The sequence below is a fragment of the Eurosta solidaginis genome, chromosome 4 (genome assembly GCF_040869045.1).
Source record: "Eurosta solidaginis isolate ZX-2024a chromosome 4, ASM4086904v1, whole genome shotgun sequence".
Lineage (NCBI taxonomy): Eukaryota > Metazoa > Arthropoda > Insecta > Diptera > Tephritidae > Eurosta > Eurosta solidaginis.
In genome coordinates, this window is record NC_090322.1 from 44559451 (window position 1) to 44570167 (window position 10717).

Genomic DNA, 10717 nt, shown 5'->3' on the forward strand with positions numbered 1-10717 from the left:
CTTATCTGAGATATGCAATATAAGTGTCGCTCACAAACACACGCACATGAGCTATGAATTGTGCATCTGTAGTTATAGCTGAGAAACTTATAGCAGATAACCAACTAGTAGATTTTAGAAGAGAACCGCCTGGAAATATCAACGAATAAACTGAACAGTATAAAAGGCGACACCGGTAGATTCGCTACAATCAGTTTCGATTAAGCACGCTATCTGTTGGGCAATAGTAGAGATATCAATTAGTTGAGTTAAGCAAGTATAAGCGAAGTATAAGTGTTATTGCGGAGTACTTTAATAAAGGCCATTTTTGTATTTCTGAAGATTGGAGTTATTTATTCAACATTTTAGTGACTCGAACTTAGCAGAAGGTTGCAAATAAGAGTACTTGCAAATCATTTTATATTTCGTTACAATATGTTTGATGTTTTCCATAGAGCTTCGGACTCTTCGGATCCATTGCTATCTACCCTTTGTCTTACTAAAAGAAGATATCAAAATCTACATAAGGCTCTCCTACCTGTATAATTAGTCTTTTGGAACCAGCAAGTCATATTTCTAATGAAGATTGCGCTAATATATCTTTCAATGACAACGATAACGTTTCAGATGAGGACGTTTTTGTTGTTATTAAAATAATATTTTTATTTATATTAAAGCTTTTATGATTTTTTTTTTATTGAAAAAACTCCGAACACCATTCCTTCATTAGAAGTCATTCGACTGCCTATTTCACTGCCTTCCACTCTATTCTCAACATAACCTCAATTTAATCTGCCAAACTATATAGTAAACAATGGTTGAGAGGGTCTCGAAAGAATTAAAAAAAATTATATTCATACAAGTGCAAATATATTTTTTTCTTTGTAACTTTTGTGACGGACTTTTCCTTGACTTTGCCGGGGTTGGTCTCAGTCCGTCCAGGGTTCCTGGAAGTAGAAATTCCTAACGGTCCTTCTGAAAGAATAACTCTGTTTTGTTCGATACAAAACGTTATAAAAAATTATTTATTTGATAAAATTCTACTTTTCTACTCCTAGGCTGATTTCCTTGCTCTATAAGAGGTGACGGAGGTGATAAAGCCCTCGGCCAACCTCTGCGGTCGAATGGAGTGATAAAGCCTCCATACGAGTATACTCTAAGTACAAATGAAGTGAAAAAGCCTTCAGGTGTACTCTTGGTCGGTAGTGATAAAGCCTACCGACTCGTATGCCTGTCTCCTAATCTCTGAATTTCAATGCGAACTCGTCGCCCTTATATACTAATTTTTGCACGCAGGCAAACGGTTATTTTATAATAACAACTTTGAACTAATGGTATTAACAATATAAAACAACTGTTAATCCGGTAAATATTTCCTTCCCATGCATTTCCATGCACCATAATGCTCCTTATCGAATACAATGCCTTTGTACTTGCTCATACTGTGCTTTCCAGGCTTTGGTTTATATATTGTGTGTTTGTATATTTGCTTGTGGTCACCTGATTCTAATGTTGTGTTTTGCTTTGCCCAATGCTTCTGCCTTCTGTTGTATGGCGTGCGTTGGTGTGTTGTATGCTAGTGCGTAAATATGTATAACGAAATTTCAATTAGTAGCGGCGCTTATTTTGACGACTTGCTGCTGATCTCCGTTCACTTAAGTTATTATGTATGTTGTATTTGTAACTGGGTACATTGGATTTTGAGTGTGCAAAGGGTTGATCGACCGCTGCATTTTTATGTTTTGTGCGTATCTATTTTCCAAATATTTAATGCATGTTAGGGTGATCCTATATTCAAAGTTTATGTAAATATTTGGCTTGCGTGCAAAAGTGCGCAAGTGTAATTTATTCTTCAATTTAATAATTATAAATTCAATGTACAACAGAATATATGTATTTAGGGCATAATTCATAAAGGTATACATATGTATATTTCTGGTGCTTCATGCAAAAAATATATAAGTGATAAAAATTCAAGTATAAATTCCAAGTTATTTCCAAATGTATGTTATTTGCAAAAATATATAGATATGTGTATGTTGTGAGGATACAAAGTCCTCGGCTTTGGGGTCCTCACACTCCCCCCTCACCTGCCGCAATGAGACCCACCGTCACCAGGTCGGTGCGCGTGATCCGTACGCGGAAGTGGTGTTTGCCCATGCTGATTCGTCGTCGCTGCCGTCGCTGGCCATCAGGCTCAATATGTCGCTGTTTTTGTCGTTGAGGCTGCCGTTGACCCCGCTGGCCTTACGGCTTATTATTCTGCTGTCGTCGTTGGTTGGCGTTTCGCTGCCCTTCCCGTCGGCGGTATGTGTGATGCCAGTCTATAAAATAAATGAAAAACTGGTGGATTTTCCTCAGGGTGTTCCCACCATGTGTGGTGGATTTAAAAAAAAACGTGGTATATCATGCGCATAGTTAAAGAGTATGTTTACGGGATATTTATGTAATTGTGGTTAGAGTTTACCGAGTTTTTATTGGTTGATCCGACTTCCGGGTACTTCTTGATATGAAATTTCTTCGTGTATAATTTGACACTGTCTCGGTTGGCAATGTCCGTTACTACCGATTTCATCCGGATTGAAGTAGAATCTTACAAAATAGTCTGTAATTCCGCAGTTGTCTCGGGGTGTGTGTTCGTTTAAGGCTGCCATAGCGAACTGCCTTCCCAGGTGTAATCTTGTTCCATGCGCCGGTTCTCTGGCGATCTGTAATTTGTTTTCTGGAAATATTCGTACCTGATTCTCCGCAATGTTTTGTACTTGACCGTCTCTGTATGCTATCAGCTGTTGACTTGTACCTTGGTTCTCTCCGTGTTGTCTCTCGGTCTCTTCGCTGACTCGTGTGAGCGTACCGCAAATGGCTACCTCGCTGTTATTTTTCTGTTGTTGTACCTCGGGCTTGTTGTTTGCTGTTCGATTGGACGATGTTGACGCGGTTTGATCTTCACTAGCGTCCTTTTTGTATCTCTCTTTATGACTTTGCTTCCTGGATTCGTTGTTGTCGGCGGCATCGGCTGCGTGGTATGCTTTCAGCTCACTTAGGTGGGCTGTTCTCCTCCTTCCTCTGAAGACTTTGTCTAGCTCTACGATCACTGGTGACACAAAGTTCATTACCCGGTGAGGTCCACTGTACCTTGGCGCTAGTTTGGCTGCAAAGTTATCTGCCGCTTTTGACAGCTGATGTTCCTTTACCAGCACTAGGTCGCCTATCGCCGGTCGCCATTGCCTTCTTCTTAAATTGTAATATTTCGCTTGCTCCATGGATGCTCTCTCTTGCTTCCGTCGTACCATCTCGAATATTTCTTTCATCCTCGTTGACTTCTCTCCTGGGTTCGCTAATTTCTCACCTGTACCAAATGTCTGCTCATCGTAAAGGCTGTTGGGGATTCTCGGTTCCCTCCCTTGTACTATGTATGCTGGACTGTAACCTGTCGATTCACATACACTTGTATTCAATGCCAGCGTTATCTCTGGTAACAACTCATCCCATGTCTTCTGCTCTTTTCCCGTAAATTGTGCTATCATCCTCTTGATGTTCCTGTTTGCCCTCTCCGTCGGGTTCTCCTGCGGTGTGTACGGTGCCGTTAATTGGTGTTTCACGCCAAGTTCCTCTAAAAATCTCTTAAAACGTCTGCTGATAAACTGTGCTCCGTTGTCCGTAATAAATACTTTTGGGACGCCGAACCGTGCCAAAATCCTCTCTCGAAATCCTCTTATTAAACATTCTGTCGTTGCCTTTCTGATTGGTATTACTTCTACCCATTTTGAAAATTTGTCTAAGAATACTAGTGCCATTGTGTTTCCATGCTTCGATCGTGGCATTGGATCAACAAAGTCTGCACAGACTGTTGCCCAAGGCTCCTCTGCAATCTTCGTTAGCATCTTACCTGCGGCTGGCTGTTGACTCGGTTTGTAAATTTGACATGTGTGACACTGCTGTACGTACTTTCTTACATCCCTGAACATTCCTGGCCAATAGTAACGTGTTGTTGCCCTTGCTATCGATTTTCGGATGCCCATATGCCCTGCGCTCGGGTTGTCGTGAATCTCCTCTAGCACTCTGCGTCGCTGTGAAGTCGGGACACACAGCTTCCATGGCACTGCATCTTCGCCATCCACCTGACTTCCTATGCGTCTGTACAACTTTCCTTCCTCGATAACGTACTCTGGGCATTTCTCCGGGGTCTTTCTTACATCTTCCATCTTAGCTTTAAGCCACTTACACTCGTCTTTTCCGTCGTCCATCGTCAACGTACCCAACTGCTCGTCCATCGGTTGTCTTGGTAATGCATCTGCCACAACGTTCAACTTTCCTTTTCGGTACTGTACGTCAAATGAGTATTGCTGTAGTTCCAGCGCCCATCTCGCAATCCGACCAGTCGGGCTCTCTATCGCATTCAACCATTTCAACGCTAGGTGATCTGTTATTACTGTAAACGTGTATCCTTCTACGTACGGCCTCATTTTTCGTATTGCCCACATTATTGCCAAACACTCCTTTTCTGTTGGTGAGTAGTTCATCTCTGCCTTGTTTAACCTGCGGCTTGCGTATGCTATTACTCGCTCTTCGTCGCCTGAACCTTGCGTAAGTACTGCACCAAGACCAAAATCACTTGCATCCGTCTGTAAACTAAACTTCCTCGAAAAATCTGGACAAGCGAGTACCGGTGCCTGCGTCAGTGCTGCCTTGAGTGCTTCGAATGCTGATTGTTGCTCTTCAGACCACCTCCACTTACTACCTTTCTTAAGCATAGATGTTAACGGGTGTGATACGTGTGAAAAATCCGGCACGAATCTTCTATACCATGACACGACTCCTAGAAAACGTCGTAACTCTCGTATATTCTTCGGTGGTTGCAGTTCTTTGATGGCTGCTATCTTGTCTGGGTCGGTATGGATGCCTTCCTCGCTAACGACATGACCTAGATATTTTAACCTTTTCTTAAAAAACTCACATTTTTCCGGGTTTATCCTCAGGTTCGCTCTATGCAGCCTTCGAAATACTTCTGTTAGATGTGCAATGTGCTCTTCCAATGTTTTGCTTGTAATGATAATATCGTCAAGATATGCAAATGCGTATGGTTCCAATTCTGGTCCTATGACACGATCAAGTGCTCTCTGGAAAGTTGCTGGGGCTGAGTACAAGCCAAATGGCATTACCCTCCATTGGTATAGTCCACGCCCAGGTACTGTGAATGCGGTGTATTGCTTGCTGCTTGCTTCCATAGGGATTTGCCAATATCCATTTTTCAAGTCGAGGCTACTAATAAATCTCGCGCTTCTTAATTTGTCCAAGATATGTTGTATACGTGGTAAAGGGTATGCGTCTGGTACTGATCTTGCGTTTAGTTGACGGTAGTCTACGCAGAGTCTCCATTTGCCATTCTTCTTCTTTGCCAAAACTATGGGTGCGCTGTGCGGGCTATTCGATGGTTCGATGCAACCTTTTTCGATCAGCTCGTCGACTTCCTTGTTGATAATTTCTTGCATTTTCGGATTCTTCGGATAGTACCTTTGCTTAATTGGACGGTCGTCCCTCATAACTATTTTGTGTGTGGCCACGTTGGATACTCCTGACATCTTTGCAAATACCTGTAATTCTTGGCTCAGAAATTTACTCACCGCATCTTCTGTCTTGCTAGTTGCTATCGCCGCCATTGGGTTGTGTTCCTTGAAATCTTCGCTATTTGTTTCGACCATAGTTGTACATGTCACTACCTCTTGCTTCCGTTCGTCTACTCTCAACGTTATTTCTTGACCACCACATCTCATCTCAAAGTTCACCTTCGCCAGATAGTCCGTGCCAATTACCACCTCATCGCCCAGTCCCGGTATGATTAGCATCTCGTTCCTCTGTACTTTATCACCCATTCTTAATTCTGCATCTACCGCTTCTTTGACTATTATTGCTCTGCCATCGCCCATTCTTACTCGTGTCTTTACTTCCTTAAATTTGCCAGTTTTTAATCTTCTCGCCATTGCATCACTTATAAAGCTCCTCGTCGCTCCCGTGTCAATCGCTGCTACTGCTTCTTCTCCGTTCACATACGCTGTTACCAATATGCGGCCGTTTGTGTATTTGAACATGCTTAATTTCTCCGAGGTTGCACTTCCGAAGACCCCATCCCCCGGTTCCAATGTGGTCTCTGGTCGTTTCCCTGTGGCTTCCTACAACAATCACGAGTGAGCACGCCTATCTTACCACAATTCCAGCAAAATTCTCTTCTTATGCCTCGGCATCCGTATGAAAAGTGGCCGCCCCTTCCACATCGTCTGCAGGCCGTTCTTGTATCTACATATTCCTGTTGTGGCTCTGACCTCTGCTGTTGTTGGACTTCTACTCGCTCCTCCTGTCTTTGTTCTGCCTGGAGACACTGGTACTGACCTTCTTGACGCCGTGGTATGAATGGCCTTGTGGTTGGTCGCATTGGTTCCCTGTCAGGAATAATATTTTCATAGTCTTGAGCTAAACTTACCAGCTCCTCAAGATTGCTGACCTCGCTTCGCTTTATATATAGTTGGTACTCTCTGCGCGAGTTTCTGTAGATGCGGGTTAATTTCTGCTCCTCGGTGTAGCCCGCGTGACGCATGATTCCTTGTAGTGCCAAGACATAATCTTTAAATAGCTCACCTTGTCGTTGTACGCGCATACGAATTTCATCTTCCAATTGCTCTAAGTATCGGGAGCTTAGGAAGAACTTCAGGAAGTCCTTCTTGAAGGCGTCCCACTCCTGCCAATGCCGGTTGTTATTCCTATACCATACCAACGCTTTGTCCTTCAACAACTCCGGCAGCGCTTTCGGAATTGTGTTGCGGTTGATTTCATACCCATCTGCTAGCTCCTCCACTCTTTCGATGAATCCTAGGGGATCTTTGCCTCCGTCGTACTTTAATCCCCACTTCCTTACTCTGTCCATGGTCGTTGCATATGTGCCAGGCTGTTGAATATAATTTGTCGTTGCGTACATACCAGGCTGCTGAATAAAATGTACCGGCGGTTGTCCGACCTCCAATTGATTGGGTGCACCATTTGCCTGTTTATCATTTCTTGGTGAATTTAGTTCGTTGCTTGTCTTTGACGCTTGTGGATTTGTTAGCCGCGCGTGCCGAATCGCCAACTCTGTGAATCGATCCCGTAAATTCTCGTTATCCTTCTCCTCTTGGATGAATGCCGCCAATCGTTTTCTTAGCTCGTCAACCGTTCCGCCATCCTCTAGCCCAAATTCCGTGCTGTAGGCTACCAGATCCTCTCGAGTGAGATAGTATATCCACGATACCTTTACCATTGTTATGCTTTATATCCTCGTCGTATTAACCCAGAAGTGTGTGAATCTTGTTTCCCTCTTCGGTCTGATGCTCTGAAAGTATATCTTAAAATTTGATTTGTTGTCCCTGCTCGGGCGCCAAAATGTGACGGACTTTTCCTTGACTTTGCCGGGGTTGGTCACAGTCCGTCCAGGGTTCCTGGAAGTAGAAATTCCTAACGGTCCTTCTGAAAGAATAACTCTGTTTTGTTCGATACAAAACGTTATAAAAAATTATTTATTTGATAAAATTCTACTTTTCTACTCCTAGGCTGATTTCCTTGCTCTATAAGAGGTGACGGAGGTGATAAAGCCCTCGGCCAACCTCTGCGGTCGAATGGAGTGATAAAGCCTCCAGACGAGTATACTCTAAGTACAAATGAAGTGAAAAAGCCTTCAGGTGTACTCTTGGTCGGTAGTGATAAAGCCTACCGACTCGTATGCCTGTCTCCTAATCTCTGAATTTCAATGCGAACTCGTCGCCCTTATATACTAATTTTTGCACGCAGGCAAACGGTTATTTTATAATAACAACTTTGAACTAATGGTATTAACAATATAAAACAACTGTTAATCCGGTAAATATTTCCTTCCCATGCATTTCCATGCACCATAATGCTCCTTATCGAATACAATGCCTTTGTACTTGCTCATACTGTGCTTTCCAGGCTTTGGTTTATATATTGTGTGTTTGTATATTTGCTTGTGGTCACCTGATTCTAATGTTGTGTTTTGCTTTGCCCAATGTTCTGCCTTCTGTTGTATGGCGTGCGTTGGTGTGTTGTATGCTAGTGCGTAAATATGTATAACGAAATTTCAATTAGTAGCGGCGCTTATTTTGACGACTTGCTGCTGATCTCCGTTCACTTAAGTTATTATGTATGTTGTATTTGTAACTGGGTACATTGGATTTTGAGTGTGCAAAGGGTTGATCGACCGCTGCATTTTTATGTTTTGTGCGTATCTATTTTCCAAATATTTAATGCATGTTAGGGTGATCCTATATTCAAAGTTTATGTAAATATTTGGCTTGCGTGCAAAAGTGCGCAAGTGTAATTTATTCTTCAATTTAATAATTATAAATTCAATGTACAACAGAATATATGTATTTAGGGCATAATTCATAAAGGTATACATATGTATATTTCCGGTGCTTCATGCAAAAAATATATAAGTGATAAAAATTCAAGTATAAATTCCAAGTTATTTCCAAATGTATGTTATTTGCAAAAATATATAGATATGTGTATGTTGTGAGGATACAAAGTCCTCGGCTTTGGGGTCCTCACACTTTATTATTTGTCTTCCGATTTTTAAATTAGCTATGTCATAGTTTTTGCGCAGTTGTGCCCCTTAAAGCACGATGAAATGAATACTCAGGTCATTGTGGATGAAACAAGTGTTATATCTTATCCGTCAACTGTCTGACATGCCAATCTAATAAAACCACACTGCGTTTTTTTAGCGCACGCAAACAACCGGCGTTTTTTGGCCTAACCGAAATAAGTATGCGTTGCCATTGTACAGGTTTACAAGTATGATATGTATGAGAGGGAAACAATTTCTTTCCCTTTCTAACACACGGCAGTTTGACACTTCGGTCAGTGTCAAACTAGCGTGGAACCCAGTGGAACCTGCGTGGAACATGAGTTTTGACACTGAACGAAGTGTCAAAATTACCGGGGTTGCTTCGTCGAAAGCGACACAGGGAAGCAAAAAAGGGATCGGAATATCAGATATGGGTTGCTGTGATGGTAAATTTCTTTTAACGAATTTAGTAGGAAATTTTAAGTGCACCCATGTGGGTCCTTCAGAAAATTATAAAAAAGTCTCCAATTGGGGTATCTGAGGACGCGTAGTTATTTCAGTATTAAGAATACAAACACGGGAGTTAAGTTTTTCTACCCGTTCAAAAGTTCTCCGCGAAAAACAGTTTGAAACCGAGGTCGACTGCAATAACCCGTCCAAAAAAGCGGAAAGAAAAATGAATAGACGCGTTTTGTCCTGTTGTCAATAGTCCGAAGAGAAAAAGTATTCGAATTATTGGAAGCGAGGCAAAAGCGCTCTATTAATACCTCCCCCGACGGTTTTGGTCGTGTTTTAGCAATCGTCCCCGTAAAAAAGTATCACAATTTGTTAATTAAAATTGTCCAAAATATATGGTTATTAAAGAGAGATGTAATTAAGTGCTCGTTTGAAAGTAAATAAGTATATTTCTTTGTAATATAAGAAAAAAAATTTTAAGCAGCTTTCGATAGCAGCTACTAAACTTTGTTTGGTCCTAAGAAGTACAACAGTGCCAAATAGCATCCACAAAAAAAACGAACAAGAACAAGCATTTTATCAGGGGAGCGTGGCTGTGTATGTGCGTGCTGCTACATATCCTACTTGTAGACCTGTACAATGATGCGTTGCGATAATATAAAACATGTATGCAAACGTCAAATCTAAATGTCACGCAGAAAAAAAATTGGAAATCGAGTTAGGTTTTCACTCAGCAAATTCAATTTCGGTTGCTCTCATACAAGTTGTATGTGCATGAGACATTTTTGTCAGAAAATTACTTGCGTGCGTTTATATTAGATTCGCATGTGACAGGATATTCAATATGGCTATTTTTTTTTGACAGGATGTCCAATATGGCAGTACATAGGACCAGCTATCTTCGTCGGGTGATAGAAAGAGATACAGAATGAGACCACGATAGTCAATTAAAAATCAAGTGATCGGTTCTGTTTGTAATTTGGACGTCCATGCATGTTTTATCACACCTGTCTTATCCACAATGACTCAGGTGTTCTCATCCCGTTGACGTTTTCCCTTATGCTGACAAGTTTGGCATGTATATTTTAATGGGTTGCCTATCATACAAAACTGTCTTTGAATTTTACTACGATCGAAGTAGATTTTTAGAATTATAACTATATAAGCCGCTTCCAGAATTTTTTAGGCAAAATGATTAACGTAACTTTGTAACAGAATATAGTAAAAATTGTGCAGAAAATGTATTTCTTTGAAGAATCTGTACGAAAAATGAAGTAATCAAAATTTATTACTTTTGCAACACACGTAAATACTGGCAAATAGAGCTGCAGAAAAATTGAGGTTACGTTGTTATTATTGCATTATACCCTTAAGTAGTGATGGAACGATATTTCGCTATTGGTGATTGCATCGCCGCTATTGACAAATCGCTAATAGCTATAGCTATTGCAATCCAAATATATCAGTGATTGGCGATTTTCCTTCATTCGATTCTTTTGAATGACAATCACCTCTGGCAGAATATCGCCAATAGCGATTATAGCGATTGGCGATTTTCCTTCAGCATGAAATTCTAATACTAATAGTGATAGCGGGGATGCAATCATCGATAGTCAAATATCGTTCATCACTACTCATCTGTGTTCTTTACTTTCCGACTGAGTAAAA